The following is an 18,977-nucleotide window of genomic DNA, read 5'->3' as shown; positions in this document are numbered from 1 at the left end:
AGGCATCAGAAACTGATATAGCATCAGCGTTAACACTGTGGAGAATTAGAATTGACAAGCTTAAACCCATTTCTTCAAAGTCCATTTTCTTTCTGTTTATCTTTTAACGTCTCACCTTTATCTGTCTGCACTCTTATCTCCGTATAAACTAACTGGACATTACTGCACACACCTGCCAAGATTTGCTGGATTAAAACTCAGTAAAAATTAATTCATTCTATGCAGTTACTTTTCAGTAGTTTGGTTGTTTTTTTAATCTAACTGCCACGAAAACTTTTTCTAACTGACGATTTGCCGGAGGCACATTAGAAACGCACCATATACAAGTTATTACTCTGCAAGTTCTGTCAAAGGCAAAGACAGTTCTGGATTTTAGCTAGAAAGGGCAAGTCCATTACTATCCATCTCTTCCCATCATCTCCAATTTTATTTACTCTTTCTTATCAAAACATAAACATGCTACTGCCATCTAGTCCCTAGAAATTCTGCGAATAACAGAATCAGCTGGTAACACAGTCTTAATCTGCTTAACCTTCAGTATAGGACTGGTCAGAAACAGCTGTCACATTCTCTCAAATACATAATTCCTGTGAATAAAAAATAGGTATTTTTTCATTTTTCAAGGTGCGTTCATCATGAACAGTATACATTTAGCATATTTTGTTATGTGAACTGTTGCTCTTTTCGTCTTTAGCAATTTTTTTCCCATTTCGTCAGACAATCTAAGCACAAAGTGATCAAGGACTGACGTATCAATCCTATACTGTTATCTCCAACCCAGTCTGATACTTCGAAGTCTACGTCCAAAGCAGAGCATGTAGGTATGGTGCCGACAGGCCCATCATTTGTCATGCTCATACAGGACTTGATCTTCCAGCCTCCATGGCTGCAGGAGCTCAGCACCCAATTCTTGTTACCTGCTGCTCTTTTCCTTCATACCACGTAAGTTTGAAATACCCTGGTGAGGTTGTGGAGACAGAAGTTTCTTCCTCCTGCTCCAATCCACCAAACTATCCCCGCAGTACTGCACTAAATTCATTACGTAAACTCACTGCACTAAAATTCATTACGTAAAGCAATAGAGGGGCATGGTTTTCAAACTGTGGTTCTGCTAAGATTCTTCAGAAGCAAGAAACAAACTTTTATCCTTTTTTTTTTTTCTTTTTATGAGAGAACAAAAAAAGCTTATGGTAATATGCATAAATGATGAACTAGCATACGTGTCTGAAATAAGGAATTCTGATTCAGAAAAGGGTAAAAGACTTCTTAGTACTAAGTGTACTACTGTCAAATGCTTTGAGAAAGGACAGGTTAGTGTTCATTACTTGCTCTCTTCACATAAAAAAACAGGGTCAATAAATATCATAAAAATATGCTACCAATGAAAGCGTAATTAAAAATACATAAAGTATTTGCAGAACAATCCATCATGGGTGAACCTAAAGCCCTCTTTACCACACGTTCCTTTAGCAGGACATGCCTATGCTTCAAAGACAGAAACTAATAAAGAAAAGAGACAGTCGGAGTTCTGGTACCAATTCTGTATATTGTAAAATTACTTTGTGGCTTTGCGGTTTGTGGATTGTTTCCAAAGACTGTTGTGCCATTGACCTGCATAGCCAGTTTTACCCAAAATACAAATTACTCCACCAGGATTGCTCTAGTTAAGCTAGATTTTGGCACATTTTTACCTTCAGAGCAGTGGTCACAGTGAGAAATTTCCAGTGAGGTGGCTAATAGACAAGCTCTGGAGAGTCGTGCTGCTGTGGTTTTAAACAGTATGAGCCATCCCTGACCATTCCTCCTTTAGGAGTGATTAGCACCATAAAAGAAGCACCAGACAGGAATATTTCCATGCACATCCAAGGCTGCAAGTTACAGCCTAACCCTAGGAGATGTGGGTTAAGACAGAGTCCTCTATAGGAGTCTTAAAGCTCCCGTGCTCTATGTACCCAGATTGTCCCTTTGACAATCTGCCTCTACCCACAAACAAAACTTCATACACACTTACAGCCCTGCTGAGGGGAGGGATATCACAAGAAAACCAACAAATACTGTAAAGTAAGCTACAGTGATGAAGGCATCGGGTCTCCAGCCTCTTGGCTAAATCACGAGACAAACGGCAGGAAATCAGGGAGACTTCTGATCGCCTCTGCTTATGTTTCAGCAAAATTTCTTTGAAATCAAGTTCCCTCGGCAAGGTACGTTGGTTTTGACATGTAAGCATTTTTCAGCAAAACCCTGTTTCAGCAAAAAAAAATCCAAACTAGTTCTGCCTATGATTAGTGTAAGGCCTTATTCTGTGTGAAGCCCAAGGGTGTGTTCAGTTAAGAGGATTTTCAACTGTTTGATTTGTAGCTTAGAGCGTCCCTATCTACTGTTCCTAAGTCACAAAAGGCACAATAGAGGAACTGTTCTTCCTCCTAACTGGTAGAGCTATTCCCTGGGGCAGTTAATTAGGAAAAAAAAAAAAAATCACCCTTATTCTTCCAGATTCTAATGAATGTCTGTTTCATTCTCATAGGACTTTCTTTTAGAAATCCAGGAAAATGATGAAAGGAAAAATGGCAAGGTAAAAAAAAAAATAAAAAAAAAAATCCGTATCTGAAGTTCCAAAAGCCTTTTTCCTGTGGCCTATTTGAAAATACATACCTACTTTTTATATATACTCAGTACTGGAGATTAATACTTCAAAGAAAGCTGGAAATCTTTTGTTAGCATTCTGAGCTGTCAGGCAGCACGTTTGGGGTGTGTCCCAAATCTTCACATAGATTAACAACCCATTGGCACAGGTGAAACCATGGGCAGCAAATGTAAAGTAAGGTAGGATGTGTGTTTACAATGCAGCTGTTACCGTTGGGAGCACGATACAGTGGGTCACGATACAAGGAAAGCAGGATGCAATCCCAAGGATTTAAGATATTTAAATCCATCTTAATTTAAAATTTTTTGGGTCCATGGTGATCTTATATATGAACTTCACGTTGATTTTTTTCTTATTTGATATACATAAGGTATTACCAAATAATAAAGTATCTAGAAATTGCTAATGCTGTAGAAATTACCAAGTGATTAGAGTGAAAATAGAATTTTTAAAAAGACAGAGACTTCTTTACTAGCACAGAAGAACACATCAGTTTTGTGATGCCATCGGTCTTTCAAATTATCTTGTAAACTCATCAATATTTTGGTTGTGATCATCAAACAGTCTTTGGACAGCTTGAAGTAGATCGATTTTACCTGTTTAGTGCTCGATGGTATTCCTTATTTTGTGCTCTGTAAGTGGCAGCTTATAACTCAAAGTGAATGACCATTATTAAATCTAAAGACGTACATCGTTTAAAATAAAAAAAAAAAATATGGGGAATTCTAGAAAACCAACAGACTTACTGAGCCGTATCATATTGTATCAGCTGAAAAATCTGTCCTTTCATGTTTGTAAAGAGGAAAATAAAAGTGCAGTGAAGAGCTGGAAGAGACCATCTGTCTCCTTTTAGTTTGTTGTCTTGTTTAGAGTTGGGCCTGAACCAAAAACCTAATTCAGACATGTCCGGCGTTTGGAAGCGGTTACATCGTGGTCCCCTCGGATATTCAGAACTGCTGATAGCTGCTCACAACAGACACTAATGGTAGCCCTTGTAATGCTTTTTTGTCAAATGCTTTACAGTCATTAACACGTTCCCCATTAACTATCAATTACCTTGCAGTGTAATTATTTTGCCAATTTTACAAATGGGTAGACTGAGACAGAGAGGCTGAGTCCACCGCGGTCGTGACAACAGACCATGGCGCAGTGAAAACCAGAACACGAGATTTCACGGTGTTTTCAAAGTCCTAGAAATTTTGTCCACCTGATTTCTCAAGATTCATTCATGGTGGTAGACGGATATCTTAAATAGGCAGGTCTTGTCATTGTTATTTCTATAGCGAAAGTTAATCACCGCAGTACACACTGCACTGTGCAGACTACAACATCCAACGATATTAAAGGACAGTCATGAATTTCCCATCGGATATGCATGATATTCTGACATCCAGAGAATCTTTTATCATCTATACCTGAACCTGTATCTTACCAGCTACTTTTTAAAGTTCCAAACTTGTAAATATAGCAGAAGAGGTAGATAAAAACAATACCCAATAGAGATGACTGTAGTACAATCAATACGCCCAGCTAAGTAAATATCAAAATACTTTCTTCTGAATTGCAGTAGGGCTGTAAGCATTGACAATATTAAAAGTCAATGAAGCAGTGAAAATAATTTACAAGATGTATCCTCAAAGTTTGTGGAATGCTGATATAGTAAATATCTTAAAAAATGTCTCTAAATATATAGTAATTTTTCTTTGGGTGTGTAGTCTTAGATTTATTGAACCATTTAATTATTTTGACAGTCTTCAAACTTTGAGGTGTTGATTGATTCTAATCAGTAGATCTGTAACTGAATACTGTTTATCAAATTGCTGTTAATGAAGCAAATAAAACAATTTATCCTTAACATGCACACAACATTCATTTGTATACATTACTTACACCACTCATTTGTGTGGAAAGTGGAGCCTTACCAGTTTCTACAAAACAAACTGCACTATGGTAACAACAGCAAAATGACAATAGGCTTCCCTCATGATTTTAATTCATATTGGAAATCTAATTTGCAGCAGTGGCACTATCTGCAAAAATAAAAAAGCCATGTATGACTGTGGGAACAACTCCAGCTGCAGACAGTAAAACTATTGCCAATAACTTGAGAGAGAACGGCATAGCCTTTGTACTTTGAAGTCTGTGACCTGCTGCAATGCATCAGCGCTCAAGTTTTTTGGCCAACTTTTCCAGAGCGGTCAGCCCAGTGAGAGTGACAAACTATATATATACACACATACCTATATGTATGTGTGTGTGTGTGTATAAGATAAAAACAGCAGCAATTGCACGCTGAGCTGTTTTCAATGGATGATCCACTATTAATAGTTGGCTAGGTGAAAATATTTTCCTTTGTTGCTTAAGAAGCCATCTTTGGCATTTTGATTCACGGAAAATTCTCCTCCTCCTCCTATTCTGAAGCAATGTGAGCAGCTCAGCTCCTGCTTTAGGTGGGTTGTACTGCGGAATTGCTAAGGTCTTTTTGCTTTTAGTACTGCTAGTAGTTTAACCCTTCTCCACTTTTGTTATTAGCAGTGGAGGAACCAGAAGGAAACAAGTGTCTGAGGAGCTGCCAGAAGCCCAGCTGCTGGTGCACCATCTTGGACCTGTTTGGCTTATGGACGGCAGATGTTTGTCACGGCAGCAGCATCCTCATTCTTACTTTTGTTTGCTCTTAAAGTTTTCTCTGTACTGAGATTAGAGCTTGCTTTTGTAATATAGATGGATCTGTATGGTCAAACATACTTTGCTGAAAGAGGGTTCCTGGAAAATACAAGCAGATACTGCAGAAGTCATTGGCCATTGAGTAATTCAATAGCATCACTGACATAACATTGTCTCCTCTACTCTGCAACAGTGGCCTGTAATTTAACCTCAGCCAAAGGGACCATAGTGTTTTATGCAGATCTTTTTAAGTAGTAGAAATTACATTGTCAAAGTAGATCTATTTTTATGCATTATGAAATTGTTTATACACCAGACTTGCAGTTAGCTGAGAATGGTGTAAGCATGGTGAGTGAATAAAACTGCCCAGAGCGTGAGCAACCTACTGATCATCTGCTAGGCCTGCATAACGCCTTGTCACTGGTCCACCCATGAAGCTTCCCTTGATGTCAGGAGGATTTGTGATGGTTGCCACATGCCAGGCCCCAGCTCTAAGGTGTTCCTCTACTACTGAGTATTGAATACTTCCCTTGAAAAGTACAGCAGGAACAGGAAAGATGCTAAAAAAAGTTCTGTTCTATTGTTCCTTACTAAAAACTTAGAAGTTCTAGCAAAGATAATAAGGACATCAAATCATCAATCAGAAGTACAAATACAGTACTTACACATCACTACCCAGAACACAACAGATTTAGCCTATATCTGTTCTCCCAGCTACGTTCTATGTTAAAGGCAATTCTTCTGCTGTCTTTTTTATAAAAACAGCACATGCACTTTGTAGTGCTTCAGATAACACAGAATAATAAACTTTGCTAAAAAATTACAAAATGTAAAAGTTCATTGCTCCAAAGTTGGGAAATGGGAACAGAAAAGCTGGTTGTGCTGCCGTTAGTTTGCTTGCCCATACAGTCTTTTCTTGCCTCCTCCACTTTCTCGTCTGATCTGCCACAAAAAGAGATCAAACGGGGTGAATCAAACAAGTCAAAATTCAGAAGGTTGGGGTTTTTCAGCCACAACATCAATTCTGCTGAATTGCAGCATCACTCTGTACATTTAGGTTGTACATTAACGTTGCCATCCTTGTATGGTAAAAAGCTATAGAATAATATTTTTAAACACAGTTAAGTTAATGTGACATTTTGGATCTTCTGCATTTCTGAAATTTAGTGATTCTAATCATGCAGCATCAAAGCTAAAAAACAAAGACACAGGTTGCAGTACAAAGGAAAGGTGCGATACTGTAACCTGCCAGAGCATCTGAACTTATTTTTCTGTGCTTTCAGAAATACTTGCAAGAGCAACCCGTGACGTCCTCAGAACGGTGCAGACAGCAGAGCAGCAGCGCTGCCCTTTCCCACTGCGATAGCCCCTTGAAAAAGCAGCAGTCTGGTTTCAGACATATGTTCACTAACCTCTGAACACCACTGCGAAAGGAAACTAGGGTATATTTAAGGACCATTTTGCTTCTCTAGGAAATGCACAGTGAGGAACGGCACAGCTGGAAAGCAGTGCTAACATTAGAAGAATGACAGATTTTAAGTGACAGGAAGAAACAGGAGAGAAAAGGGCAGGGGAGAGGTTTGGTGTTCATAAAAGCAGGGAAATATATGGGTCTGAGTATGGGCAAGGAAAACGTCATGGACTTAGGTGACACAGGCATCATTAGAGAAAAGTCTGAAAAAGAGCATGGCTCAAAAAGAATCCAGTCCATGCTGGGCACATCCATCCACTCGCATGTTTTTGGTTTCATCTTTTCATCTGCTGGCAGTAACCAAAGTTGACTCGGGCTATTGGAGCAAAATTCAAGTCTATTAAATGAAAGTGGGTATCCCCAGTTTTTCGCAGAAATATGGACTGACTTGATAAAACAGCTGAGTTTAGTTGAAATTACAGGGGGAAAAGTAGACAAATTGAAATTCGGACTGGAGCACAAGAGCCAAGAGCAACTTTATATAATGTGTTTGAGAGATGTAATGCCCTGAAGTACTAACAAATGCAATTTTACATCTCATCCTGAGTCTTACAGATTTTTTTCTGGAAATGTCCTAAAAATCTCAACCTTGATGTTCAAACTCACAATTATTTTGAGCAAACCTATTTCCCTGGTGAGTTGCCCTCTTTTCTTCTGCAGTAAATTTCTTCTCCTTGACTCCCAGTTCTGCACAAAGTCATTTATTAGAGAGATTGCATTTTTTTTCCCTTCTGGAAAGTGTCAGTTTCTGAACAAGATCAAATAATCTCCTGCGCTTCAGTATTGACTAATTTTAATTATTAAAACCTTTCTCCCAGGAAAAACTCTTCATGCTGTTTGCTAAGAAACTAGCAATTTTTAATAGAATTCAGGAACTTCTTTTCTTGAGGAGAGCGGAGAACACTGGAGACAGAATTCTGGCTTTAAGCTGGGGCTCACAGTTCAATGACATTTTTTTGAAAAGTAGGAAGAACAAGGTTTTTACCTTTTTTCTATCTACGTGTCTCCCTTTAAACTTGCAATAATGGGCTTTGCAAAGGCTAGAGTAATAGTAGCACACTATTTGTTATGTGGTAAAATGTAATTATACATATTCAAATGAATTATAAAGCTAAACACATACTTTGCATATATACTACTCTTATTAAAATCAGAAATCAGTCTTCTATTAGATATCATTTTAGTGATATGCAGTCCCCATTGCCGAAATTTTATATGGGATCCTTTCCTCACAAGAGCCTAGCAAATTGGTATTGTTAAAGTGTCAATGAAATAAACAATAGGTACATTTGTATTATAATTTCTCACATTTAAGTTCTCAGGTTTTCGCATCATTGACAAATAATTAGATGTTTTAGCAAGGTAATAGGATGATTACAGTGTTGCTCCATAACTCAAAATCTAAAGACAGCACTACCTGCATTTAAAGTATAATGCAACTTTGCCTCCAGACAGTACAAACCAGCCTGTCTTACCACAGCAACAAATTGTTTACTGCAGTGTATCAAATACGTGCTTAATGATGTAAGCTTGACCAAGTAATATAGTAATATATAGAGTCAACATCATATTCAATTAGATGTCTACTTGGGTTGAAGAGTGCTGAACGTTACAGTTCAGAGAGTTGGATTTTTATCTGCTGTAATTTTCAGCTCCATTTCATCTGTGCACTAGGAGAAAGGTTCTCTTTCACTGCGCAAGAGCCATACCACAGGATAATGTACATAACAAAGAAATTAAATAAAGGAAGAGGTGGCAGGCACAACATTAGGACTAACTGAAGAAACTACAGCTGGTCGAATTTGTGAATAGTAATTTCATGGGAGAAAAAGAATTAAAAACCCACAAGAGACACTGCTTGTATTTAATGATTTCTTCTTGCACATCTAACAAAGAGCAATACTGTTCCAGTCACTGTGCACCAACATTCATAAATATTTGCATGATTTTATGAGATTGGCATGAATACAGAGCTAACCACAGTATTTGCCACTGCCCAGCACGCCAGTCACACTGTTGAGCACGCAGCTCCCTAACTACATGGGGAAAGCAGGACCCCCCATTCGCTCTTTAGAAGAACCACCTTCCCAGGGGTGTTCCGGCAGGTGGAGGTGGCTGCTGTCAGGGATGGGAGAGGCGCACGCACCACCCGCCGCCCTTTGCTTCCCCTCCTGACTTCTGATCAGCACCACCGCTCAAGGAAATAGTGCTGCGATGAGGCAAGTTGAAAGCCGGGTGTTGCAGAGCTGCAGCTGTACCTTTCACAATCCCTCACTTCATTCAGACGTTAGTCCCTCATGGAAGTGACACTACAGATCCTCATTCAGTTGGTATTTCAGGGGTCTATAGCTCTTCCAGTGGGAACTGGAAGCAGCAAGAAATAGTGTGTGGTATTTGCATGGCAGTCACAAACGTTTTGGAAGGCCAGGCCCTTTGTCAGCGAGAATAAGGAGCTGCATTCACAGCCTGACTGAGGCCAGGCTTTCTGCCAGCAGAAAAGTTTACTACACGGACAAAATGGATTTCAAAGACTTTTAATTGGATCATTACCCAAATTCACCTCTTCTAATTGCAGAAAGTCCAACAGACTACAGATTTCTTCAGGAGTTCAGCATTTTGGAGCACTCCCTGGTTTTCTTTCATTAAGGGAAAATTACCCGTTTGGCATTTCAGGTATTTCCATGCCAGTATTTTCAGCATTTTAGCTACGTAAATTAACCTACAAATGAATACAGACTGTGTTTTCTAATGAGAAAAAAAGCTTTGACCTCTCTTGTGCAACGTAGAAAGCCTGCTGATATGAATCGCAAGTGCGACTTTACTGCTGCCTATTTCACCACCACCACGTCCAAGAGGCAAACTTTGAGTACGAAGGGCCTCTGGCCTCATCTGTGTTTTGAAGACAAACCCATGAAACACTTGTGTTGCTGATCTGAACTGCTGCTGCTACACTCGCCACCCTTTCCAGTGAAGAGCTGAAGTACCAGTTAAAAGATTCCAGATTCATAACAAGCCAGATTATACCATGAACAGTCACACACAGGATCCCAAAGCACTCTCTGCGCAGAAACCTCCATTCCACAGACCTCAGATCCCATTAGGCAGATCTGCTTTTAAGGTTAGAGACGATGCACTATGGCTTCACCTTCTCTTCATTCGTCCCTCGGTCCAATTCCTAACTGAAGTGCTGTTCACTTTTGTACAACAAGGCTGTCTGCATAACTGATTTTCTTCGCCCTTTTGTCCATTTACTATTCACATCTCAAACAGCCCACAGAGACATGGCAGCTACCACGTTTCTGTTGGGAGCTGCAATTGGTTTCCATTTCACTGACCTTCACTTATTACCTTTAAAAACTCGTGAATAAGTGCAATTTTGGGGCATATTCACAAAGGTAACTCTCAGCTTTACTTCTTAATATTTAGGTGTTATTTTCAGATGGTTTGTCGTTTCTAAGCCTTCGTGTTACACAGCCAAGACAAACCATGAAGTAGAGGTCATTGGTGTTTTGCTATTCTGGGCAACAATTACCAATGAGTTAGGAAAAGGTTGCTACTGTCCTGAAATATACAACTAGAAAGTTTCCAAAACAAATGAAAGAGGAGGGATTCTTTTCTGTCTACATGAAGCTGAGACATTTATTTGTTGTGAATGTAGGGAAGCAGCTTTGAGGGATGATGTAAAACAGGAAATGGCAGAAAATACCTTTAACAAAGAAAACCACTATTAGATTCTTGAAGTTCAACCAACCACGGTATAATTAAGGCTACTGGAAAGGCTTCTGTGATCATCATCTTCTGTTTGTTTGTAAATGGCCCTAATCTGCAGTTGAACTGCTCTTAACATGTGGCAATTTTCAGTGCCCTTTACAAGGTACCCAGAAGAATGTGTTCTTATGATAAACAAATGCTGGTGTGTGTACTTTCATGCCCTTTTAATTTATGCTGTACTGCATTTGTTGAGTAATGTTTGCCAATATCCTACTTTCTTTCACAAAATCTGCTTACTTTATAAAAGATAACGGGCTTAGTTATGACTTCTAAGTGTCAGTTATCTTTCCTACTGAGTATAATGTCACTCACTTCACTTAGAAACAAGATAATTTTACAGTTGTCTGCCTTAAGCTGTACTATCTCATAGTCTTAGATAATTCATGTCCTCTTGTTTTGTCTGTGCTCATTATTTCTCAACTTCAAACTTACCTTTTAAACTACAAACGTGAAACTGTCTCTCATGCAATTTACATAAACAACAAAAGACAGTTGTACATCCCTTAGCTTTAAAAAAAGCTCCCAGGATAATCTTAAACAACAAAAAAACCCAAAACAAAACAAAAAACCCCTTATTTTCTCCTGTCAGGGTAGATCTGTGCCTTCTTTCCTCTCAATCTCTGACTCTGCACCTTAAACAGGAAATCCTGGTGTGAATTTTCTTCAAATGATTTCTAAAAATTTGACTGTAATATATCATCTCATCTATCACAGCATTAATATCCTAAAGGATCTTCAATAATTCAATAAAACATTCATTCCAGAAATGCTTTTGGCTATTTTGAGTCCAGCTGGGTTTCCTCAAACTTTGCTGCGTTTGAGCCCTCAACTTACATTCAAATATTTAATGCTACGATCACTAGCAAGTTTACCCATTTTAAATTCCTTTCCTCTTTTATCAGGGTTTAAATGTTTCCCTGTTATCACTCTTTAAGGTGCTGGAAATCCAAGTGTCCCGCAGTCTCCTGACAAAACTATTTGTGTTCTGAGCTTCTTTTTGCACCTTTTATGGGTGATGTGTCACAAATTGGCGTGGATCGATAACCCAAATTGAACTTCGTAACATGACATCCATTATCTAGGTGCTTTCCACAACACCATTAATGTTATATCTGAGCATCTCACAACATTGTTACTGGAGAAGTACAGCTCTTCCCACGGCAGAGATGGCGAGCTGGGCGGAAACAGCAGAAAGATTTGCTTAAGAACAGAGAAAGAGCTGAACATAATTTTCTTAAGTCATAGATGAGCAACCCAATCACTAAAGGGGAAGGAGACTCCAGAGTAAAAAATGCATCAATAAAACATTCAGCAAGATCGCATGAGACCCTGTGTGTTTTCACATTTAACTTTTAACGGATATACTACTAATATTTTGCAATTCCATTAGTTTAAAACAGAAAGTCTCATCTCACCAAGTGCGCATGTCCATCCTCCATACTTACGTGCCGCTTTCCTTCCCCAAAGGGCAAGCAGCCATCTCCCTTTCTTCCCCTCCTCCCTGCAAGAGCAGCCAAGTTTCACAGATCCTGTGCTGAGTTCTTCTCCCATCCTACACCTGCCAGCAGGGAGTGGGGAAGGAGAGGTCACCAAGCCATGCAGCGTGGCAGGAGCCATAACGACAGACTGGATGTGGATGCCTGTGCCAGGCTGAGCTCAGGCAACAGAAGAGCAGAGCACCCGGGAAGGCAGGCAGGAGCTGCTGCCCAAACGGGCTGGTCAAGGGCTCCCACGAACCCCAGACGGACCACACCAACAGCTTCTTAAAATACATCCTCGACGTTATCCCATGCTTTCCTCATATACACGCCTTATTGTAATTTTAAGAATATGAAATCCCATGTGTCTTTTTTGCCACGGGAAAAATATATTCTTAATTTAACAATATATTTCTATACTCAAGAGAGCAGGTAAAACTGATAATTGCCTTTTTTCTACTTCTGGTTTGTAACACTGACATTAACCTTTTCTTTGCTTGCCAGTTAACTTTGGGTATATTAAGCTTGACTGTTTTTTCCCTACTAGATTATAAAATGAGGACAAAAGGGATAAGGCCCAGATCAACCACTAGATTTTCACTAGCCCAAATTCTATTAACTTTTTTGCTCATTCTTCTATTCATCAGTCTGTGATATTTCTCTGTCTGCTCTTACCCATCATGCCCACCCTTTGAACAGAAGCGTAGCTACAGATGGTACTTTGGCAAGGTGGAGCGAGAGCTGTAGTGGCGTCACGTGTTGTTAGAGAAGGCTTCAACTGTTAATGCATCCCTGCCACACCGCTGGGTGACCTTGCACGTGTCCTTTTGATTCAATGTCTCAGGGTAACACAGTGAACAACAAAAATAGCGTCCATCGCTACTTCACCACACTTTTGACTTGCAGGAACCATTTTCTGCTGCTTTCTGGACTAGTTGCTAAAGAAATAGAGAATTCTCCCAGAAATTCAGAGCACCATTATATAACTGAATCTCCCAAATGGAGCGTTTATACTGAATTCATCATCATGGTGTCTGAGCATCTGTTGTATTTAAAATGAGAAAACAATTTAAATGTAGTGTTTAGTCAGAAAATCCTGCACGAATCCAGAAATGATGATAGGCTCATCTAATAGCCCGTTTTCCTACATTACCCCTATTCTCTCGTAAGATGTAACTTTCGTAGATGATGGATTGGGTCAGTGCCAAATTACAGCTTGCAGTAAAATTTTGCATCAGCCAAGACATAATCAACATTAAACATTTGAGTCTAAGACTTCATTTTGATCCTCACACAAAGTGAATTGCAGAACAGTGTCATTTATTTATGTTTATCCAGCTCTTGCTCATCTGCTAACAACGAATGACAAGAGCGGTTGACGGGCAGGTCAGCCAGAAATACCCCGCGTTTAGAGTAATCGGCAGCGCAAGGCTTCAGCAATGACTGCCCTGTCAAAAATGCTCCTCAAGTCACACAGCAACCAGCATCACAGACACATCTATGTACCTCTGGGGCTCAATTTGGATTTTTCCTTCATTGTGTTTCCTGCTATCTGGAAGAGAGTACAAGCAATTGTGACACTGGCAACACTTTTGGCAGCATTTGGATGGCAGGAATCCATCACCTTTCGGATTTATTTATTCAGGCTATCACTTAGTTAATTTTTTGGTGTTAGCACAAAGGTGAAACGTCCCAATAACAAATTCTGAGACATGCACAGCCAATCTAACCTCTTAAGCTAGTAATTTGTACTTTTTACTGTAGTCCTGTGGATGCTTAAAAGAAACATAGAGTTTTAAATACTGTCTAAAATACCCTTTTTGCCTACTAGCAAATGAATTAAAGTAAGACTTACAAAATATTAGAGAGAAATAGTTTAAAATCTTCTACACTTCATCCAGGTCATATTTTTCATATTTTCTAGCTGCAATGGTTGCACATAACCAAGGATAAATGTTTTGCTTCGTTAATAGCCTCATCAGTGTAAGATACAAGGTCAGCAGCCAAAACGGCTCTCCTGCTTCAGATCCGATTCTCACCGATCTCTTCTCAAAGCACTGTTAAACACCCAGCTAGAGCATCTTAAAACAGATGCCCCAGGAAGCTGAAGACTCTCTCGCACCTTTCATTCATATGTCAGCATCTAGAGATAACTACTTTAAACCTAAAGTGGGCAACGATACTTTTTTAGTCATAATATATGCTAAAAATAACACAGAGTGTTAACTGCTTACTGGGGAAGCCTGGATAAAACTCGCTCTTGAACACCATTTGTTGAATAGAGCTATTGCGAGTTAGTTCTCGTTACCAACTGGTCTAATTAAGTGTTAGAGACCATTTGCAGTTGAAGTGCTAATTCCTAGCATATCATTATTTCTAGTACAGAAGATTTTGCAGCCAAGTATAGTTAACCCTTGACTGTGTTTCCACTTTACTGCATGATGCATTCGTGCATTTCTCTGCACGTGCTTTTATACAGCTGGCTGCTCAGAAGCAGGAGAAAACTGAGTTCCTTCCTTGCATTCTTAGTCTTTTAAGTAAAAAAGAATTATAATATTTTTTATTTATCAAGGATACAACTGCTGGCATATTGCTATAGATGTGGATGACAAGCCTTTCTATTAAATCAGTATTGTATAGGCATTTATTTTAAATCACAAAATAACTGTCAAAAGCAGTAAAAAAAACCCCAAACCAACACAAACGACATTTGTCAGCAACAGCCTAAGGAACCTCAGTTTTAATAGAGAGAATCTCTCAAATAGAGTTAGGGATATACAATTATTTCAAACAAATGGTTTTTGCATTTCTCCTTCGTTATATTAAACTAAGTTAATCTTTATAACTAATTTTAATCTTAAAACCACAGTAGTTGCTAAAATGCTTAGTAAACTGCTGGAAGTATAGGTGGTCGCGTAAAATTTATTTTACCAATTTACCAACAACATAAGACTACCTCACTGCTGGGGACTTATACATAAAAAATAACTGCCAAGTAGATCTATGGATTAATTAATAAGTATGTGGGTAATACCACCTTGGCAGATCCTAACATTGCATGGTAGAGTACCCTGTGCATGACAAAAAGATGGGTTTGTTTTTCAAAGACAATTACTGTGAATCACAATTTCTATTTTCTTAAACAGCATTCTTCTGAGCCTGCTAACAGCCCAGTTCTCCAGCTGTTAGTTTGAATCGGCTCACTGAAAGCAAAAAAAGGACTGAGACCTGGACCAGAGAGTTAAAGTTCTTACCCCACTTGAATTGTAATGACTTGTGCCTTGAGCAGGCCAGGAGTATCCACCAAGATGTGACAACTAAATACGTACAATCTTAGTGCATTCTTCTCACATATGGGTGACTGTGTGTGTGGACAAACAAGGTTTCATCATTATAAGAATTCAGGAAAAGACAACATTAACATCCAGCTCCAAATCCCAACCAATTATGAAAAAACTGCAATTAACTTTTTTTTCTTCCTTGAATAGTCCATGTGATATTTAGGCCTATTATTAAGTGACACACCATGAAAATCCTTCATCACTTGCCAAAGATAGGAAAATTTCCACTGCATTGCTGCCAGGTGTCGGTCCAACAAAACAAGACAAATCAGGACCACGGGTTCTGAGGAGCCTGAGGCATCTTCTCACAGGTGATGCTATACCTTTCCATGAAGCAGGAGATACGTTTAATTTAATTTGAAAGAAATCTAAAAATATTTTTGTCAGCCACACAAATTGCACGTCCTAGAACCAGGGGACATTTAAAAAAAAAAAAATCATTTCTTTCACAAGGTGAGAACCTCAGATCTAAAACCTGTTCAGATCCACAAAATTAATACCGTAAGTAACTCTTAGATGATATGACATTACTGCGCTTTCCAAAGGGTTTTACAAGACCTGTAAGAGCAACTATATTTTAACACTGGAATATCAACTGTTGTTATTAATAGGTTTTAACTCATTAAAATGATTTTCCTCACTGGACACCTGCCATGCAGAAATTACATTTCTTTCGCTGTTTTTATTAAACTCTGGATAAACAAAAATGTATGATTTTTTTACCTTAATGAGATCTTATCCACTTTTTACAAGGACTCTGAATCAAAACAAACATTTAACTTGTCTTCTGGAGCAATTTCGTTTGCTTTTGTTCCCTGCTGTGCTAGAAACATGCTTTGTGCTTGCTCTCAATCAGGTATCCCAACAGTTTATCAGGTAGCACAGCATAATACAAATATTATAGTTACAGATTAGCTGTTCCTTGCTGCCATTCACTTCAAGGTTTAGATCCCTTGCCATTTACAAATCAAAATGCTTATGCACTCAACTGTAACACTTCCAAGTCAGAATAATGGGTATTCCATTACTCCCCAGGAAGACTATGGAAACATTTGTGGGTAAAATACTGCGATAACCAGTTTCATATTTCTCCATGTCTCACTGCAGCAGAGTATTTCACATTGGTCTAACATTTATAAAAGGGTTACACACAGACACCAGATCAGACCTCTGTCACAGAGGGTCTTTGTCCAAGTTAAAAAATTGCTAAAAGATTGCTGAAAAGAGTCCCTGGAATATTTGGCGCCCACAACCATCAACACAGCAAACTGCCTCCTTTTGCTTGGCCAAAGAGCCTTGGTCAAATGCCACACAGAAAATATCCTGCTGTTTGCTCTGACCAAAGATGCACATTTCACCTGGGTGAAGGATCAAGAAAAGCAGCAAAACACATTGCAGAGGAAAAACAGTACAAACAATACGACTACAAGGCTGAACTTCATCAAAGCATGGGTTATTACCATTATAAACACACACGCAAATGTGTTGGGAAAGGGAATTAGATGTTTTCCCCATAGTGGCCAAAACATGAGCCATAATATCAGCCTATCTATATTATTTTGCCCCAAAGCACATGCTACCAGGCTGAAGAGAGCGTGCTCTGAGTAGATTACCCCGAACGTGCTGTTGTCAGCTCCCGCTGACATTCCCAACAGCCTCAGGTGTCTAAAAAGTGCTATGTCTGCTCCTCGTCCAACGCACATTCTGGGGTGATGGAACAGGGGCACGTTCTGGATTTTCATGGGCTAAAAGAGAGTAATTAATCTTAATTCCTTTCTTCTCCCTGAAAAATAGAACTTCTATAGCTCGAGGAAAACAAAGAGCGATCAGTTGTTCTGTGGCAAATTAATCTTAAAGGGGGAATCTTCCAAAGAAAATCAATAGCTTATAACAAGATTCTGTATTGTGTTTGAGCCCTGAAACGCAAACTAGAAGCAAAAGGTACTTTCAGCATTTCAGGTTTGCTCTTGTTGTGCTTTGTTGTTAATATAATGTCATCATTTGAAAAAGTGAGATTTTCACATAGAAGCAATTTTAGTTATGTATGGCTTCACCTTCATGGAAGACTCTACTAATATTTAATACAGACTTTAAGATTACAGGTATTTCAGGGAACTTTAAAGAAATTATTCTCGAAAGAAGGAATTTAATAGGGACTTTATTTTTTTATCCTGCATGTAATATTCTTTATCTAAGACATCTTTATTCATTTGTACCTTTCTAAATTAGTCTGTTCCATATGAGAAACTTTGAAAAATATGTCTCCTTACATGGTCAATCTTTTTTAAAAAAAAGAAAAACCTAATGAATTTAACCATGGTGCCATGGAAACAACTTTAAAATTAAATTGGGTGCAGGGAGGAAGGATACAACTCTAACACAGAGAAAGTGACAGGTTTCATAAGAAAAAAAGTCTGTCTTCATTCAGCACTGGGATCTTTGAGAAACAATAACACATAGCAAGGCAGGGGGATCTTTTTAAACTATAGCAAAGCAAGATTTCTCAAGCACGCTCTCCAGAAAGGTTCATTACCAAACTGAGATATGATAAGGAGAAGCAGCATGGGGCAGAGGCATACAAACCTGCAGGAATGGGAAACTTGAAATGAAAACCGCTAGAAGCGCTGGTAAAGAATGCCAAAGTTTTTAGACATGTAAAGACAGCACAATATGGGGCACAGATCATTTAGAGATCAGCAAAGGAAATAACTATTCTAATTTCTAATGAATTCAAGTACGTTAACTCATTCCCACAGATAACCTTTTGACTGCCTGCAGTCTGGGTGTAAGTTTTTCACGGAGTGAATTGTGTCTCTTTCTGACATCAAGAGAGGTCTCCAGCAGAGACGGGACACTATGATGTGCTGAGGCCCACATCGCTCATCGCACTACAAAGTGTTACACAAGGCTAGAACTGCACTGGACAGTAGGGTCCTTCCAGTGAGTCTGGGACAAATATTCTACACGTGGTCATAGATAACATCAGGAGTTTTATTACCATAAGTCCCATCAGTAGAAATGAGAGTTCAACATTGACTCAGAGCCTCCATGGAGAATTTGGTCCTTACTTTTACCCATTCCTGCACTAGACATTTTGGTTTGTTAGATTAATTTAGTTTATATAATTCATTGTTTTTCTGGGATTTTGTACAGAAGGAATTCTAGTCTAAAGCAGATTTCATCACTTATTTCCTTGATAACTCAAAAGTTAGTTTGGCTGACAGAGTGAATAATTGTACATAAAAATATGTTACTAAGCCTAAAAATTTCAGTGACTGCACAGTCGCCGGAACCTTGATGTTATCAAAGTTCAGTAGTACCCAAAGTGATGAGTAATAAGCCTAGAACCTCTATGTGCTGTAGAGTAAATGCTCTCATTAATTCTTTACAAGACTTTTAGAAAACATACTGCATTCATCCCGCTACCTAGCTGTCAGAATTTAGTAGATGACTTCATTGGCTACTTTGACATTTTTACTTTTTAGTTCAAGTTTGGTTTGTTTGTTTGCCTTAAAAAATACCTACCCTGCAAATTGCAAAAAGGTCAACCAATACTTCCCAATCCAGACAGGAAAAAAGTAACTGAAATTAACACATTGTAGCAGTAA

The 18,977-nt window shown here is 38.8% G+C and overlaps 1 protein-coding gene and 1 long non-coding RNA gene across 6 annotated transcripts in view; one reads left to right on the top strand and one right to left on the bottom strand.

Moving 5' to 3' along the window:
- The window catches only part of LOC141751128 (uncharacterized), a 118,345-nt gene that overhangs the window by 3,396 nt on the left and 95,972 nt on the right, over window positions 1–18,977 (bottom strand). Inside the window, exon 3 of the long non-coding RNA XR_012589867.1 lies at window positions 11,996–12,108. This is a non-coding gene — a long non-coding RNA (uncharacterized LOC141751128). The remainder of the gene's footprint in view (window positions 1–11,995; window positions 12,109–18,977) is intronic.
- The window catches only part of CA10 (carbonic anhydrase 10), a 201,871-nt gene that overhangs the window by 167,309 nt on the left and 15,585 nt on the right, over window positions 1–18,977 (top strand). The gene's annotated exons all lie outside the window — the stretch shown is intronic.

This window comes from Larus michahellis, chromosome 14 (genome assembly GCF_964199755.1).
Source record: "Larus michahellis chromosome 14, bLarMic1.1, whole genome shotgun sequence".
NCBI lineage: Eukaryota > Metazoa > Chordata > Aves > Charadriiformes > Laridae > Larus > Larus michahellis.
The sequence above is the reverse complement of the archived record's forward strand: the minus strand, read 5'-3'. Positions and strand labels throughout refer to the sequence as shown.